Genomic DNA, 3,330 nt, shown 5'->3' with positions numbered 1-3,330 from the left:
CCGGCCTCCCCGAACCCGCACCCGGAGGTGGGATTCACCGGGGGAAGCCGCCGCCGTTTGCCGCTTTGAGGACTGGATTTCGGCCAGGCCGAACGGCTCCCTGCCTGTCCTCTGCCCTGCACACCGCCCCGCAAAATGGTGCTTTTTCGAGCTCCGTTCACTTCAGAGGGCTTCAAACATTTCCCAGAACTGGAGCGGTTCCACCACAGGCAGCCATGCTTCCTTTCCTCAGCCACCCTCTGCGCACCTGTAGCTTCAGCTCCTAGACGTGGTCTGTGGCACAGCCTGACCTGAGGCATCACAGCTCCTCCGCATTTCCTCACCTGCCGCTCTTGTCTCTGTTTTCTAGCAATGCTTTCCCTCAACCCGGCGCTACCACACGCTCGTTTTGCCTCGCTGATGCTCTGAACTCCACCTGGCGCTTGCTGTCATCCAGAGAGCCTTCCCTGTGCGTCCCCCATCCTGCCCACTGCCACCGTGCTGCTCTGCTCTCCGGAGAGCTCGGCCTCGACAGTTAGAGAGGGGCAGAACAGGCTGATTTTTAGCACCTTTTATGGGATGTTGGCTGTCCACAAGAGACTTCCATTCTGACACTTGTATGATGTGCAAAAATTAACTAAATTTGGTGAGGCTTTGTCACCAAGGAGCCTTCAGCTCTGGGCAGAGGCTGGCAGCAGGCTTGCTGTGCTGCGATACGCTTCACCAACACAAAACCAGACAGCAGGTGTATGTGCTTGGAGCATTTCAGTAGTGCTTATTTCAAACCGTAGTAAAATAATCAGATCCCTTTTGTTTCCTCCTGCTGGTGCAGTTGAGCGGGTAAGGGAGCTCAGAGATCTGCTGAGAGGAGTTGGATATTGGGGGGGCTGGAAGGAAGTGTTTCCCTGATCCATTACCCAGATCTGACTACCCCAGGTATGTAACTGAAATTCAGAGGGACAGCTTGGACCCAGCTTCTGCCCTGAGCTGCAGGGAAGGAGGTTTGTTACGTGGTGGAATGCAGAGCTCTTGTTGAAACGTTGGTCGGAATTTACAAACCCTCCCAGTGAACCCATAACCACTATGAGTTCTTCATGGGTGTGGGGCACAGGACAGGCAGCCCCCAGGGAAAAGCAGAGCTCAGCCTGGGGGGTTTCCTGCTGCAGGCGGTATTTTGTGATGTGGGAAAAAGCAGGGCAAGGTGCTCGCTGCCTTTGCTGGAGATGGTGGCCAGGATGTCCCGATCGGGGCTGGCCGTGCAGCCTTGCTGGGGAACAGGAGGAGCAGAAGCTGCTCTTGTGCCGGGCAATGTAGATCAACAGCTCTGGAAAAGTAAGGCTGAAAGGGCTGTACGGGGTTGTGTCCATCTGGAGATCCCCATGTCTTGCAACTTCTCCCTCGCAGCATCCGCAGCAGATGTGACTTCCTCAAATCACCCTGGGTTCAAACATCCCTTTGGGGTGGTGGGGCCGGTGCAAGGAAGGAAGGTGTGATTGGTGAGACAGAGCCACTGCTGTGCTTAAAGCCTTTGACTGCAATCACTGTGAGCAGATGAGGAAGTGTCACGGCACACGCTGAGCTGAGCCCCAACCATGCAGCCCCTCCAGCGTGCCCACCTGCTCCTCCTGCTTGCCCTGCTTGTCCTCTGCATGGTAAGAGAAATCCCACAGCGTGGGGCCCCGCGGAGGCCGAGGGGGTCCAGCCAGCTCTGTCCTGGGGGTGTGATGGCAGCTGGGGGGCTGTGGGGTTCAACCAGTGGGAGAATTTCTGCTGAACTTCAGCTGGAAACCTGAGCATTTGACTTTAACGCTGGCTGTCTTACCAGGAGCTTTGCACTGTGGTCTGTAAGGTCTAAATACTTCCATACGTTACTTTTTTTAAAGCATTTTTTTACTTAAGAGCATCATGTATATCTGTAACCTTTGCACTTAGCTCTCCACCACATCCTGCAGCCTCTCTGTTGCATACTGGCCCCAGCCCGTGCCTGGTGTGGGGACACTGAGGATGGCTGTGGGGACAGTGAGGATGGCTGCAGGGCTATGGGGATGCTGAGCACGGCTGTGGGGACGCTGGGTGGGCATACAGCTGTCTGATTTCCTCTCACTGCTCCCCACTGGAGGTTATTTTCCTTCCTGCCAGGAGGCTCCATGAGGGCTCGGCTCCAGCACCATGCTGGTGGATGTCGGTGCTCTCCTCGGTGGGGACCATTGCGTGGGAGGGATGAACGTGGCGGCACTTTTAGGGAGGGTGATGCTTTTCGGAGCAGCTCTTGGGATGGTTGTTTTTTCTAAAGCACGTTGGTAATGGGGCCAGATTCGTCTGTGGTGGTTTTGCTCACAAACTCCACATGGCTGCAACCTGCCGCTGGCTCCATGGGGTGCATTTACCTTTTGGGAGCCCCCCTCTGTGGCCAGGCAAACCAGCCAAAAGCCCTCATAGCGCAAGAGTGCTTGTGAAGGGGCAGAGCTGGGCATCAGGGACCCGTTCCTGGCTCTGTCCTGGCTCCAGAAGGACCCGAGGAATGGTGCGAAGCAGCGTGGGGGCTAGTTCACGGAGGGAAATAGCGTCCCTTTTCCAGCAGCCCAGGGCAGTGCTTGTCGCTGCGGTCCCCCTTTGCAGGCGTGACACACAACCACTTACACCAGGAGTCCCGGGAAGGGACCAAAAACCCAGTGAGAGCAGAGTGGTCCTGCATGGCCAGGGCACAAGGGATTCACGCAAACACCTTAATTTAGAAGGTGCTGACCTTGAGAGATGGAAGGAAACTGCCCTGAAATCACCATCCCAGCTGTGTTACATCTCACACAATGACTGCAATGTCCCTGCTTGCGACAGCCCGGGGGGATGAGGGGTCCTTCCTCCTCCTCCTCCCCATTCTTGCATTTCAGCACAGGCATTTCCCAGCTCTGCTCCTGCACCCCACATCCTCCGCCGCAGGGCCCGTGAGCCACCATGTGCCCAACCGCTTCCTCACCACCATCGGAGGGGCAGAGACCACCCCACCACTCCCCCCTTTTCTAAAAGCTAGAAACAAAACAGGGCAACGATGCGAGGAGAGCTTGGGGAAAACCCCAAAGCCAACTGTGATTTCTGCGTGAAGGAGAACCTGTCAGGGGAGCGGAGGCCACGTGTCCCCTGTGGGAAGGGGCAGTGCGGGCACCGGGGTGGCAGTGCCTGCCGGGCAGGGGGGCAGGGCAGGATGGCTGTGGGGATGACCCCCCCCTACCCAGGGCAGATGGGCGAGGGCTCTGGGTGGGGGAAGAGGGGAGGTTCCACCCTGACTCTCTTTTCTTTTCCAGCCCTTTGGCCAGGCCGGGGACGAGACCACCGTCTCCACCACCAGGTTAAAGC

This window comes from Charadrius vociferus, unplaced genomic scaffold (genome assembly GCF_000708025.1).
Source record: "Charadrius vociferus isolate BGI_N301 unplaced genomic scaffold, ASM70802v2 scaffold613, whole genome shotgun sequence".
NCBI classification, from domain to species: Eukaryota; Metazoa; Chordata; class Aves; order Charadriiformes; family Charadriidae; genus Charadrius; species Charadrius vociferus.
The sequence above is the reverse complement of the archived record's forward strand: the minus strand, read 5'-3'. Positions refer to the sequence as shown.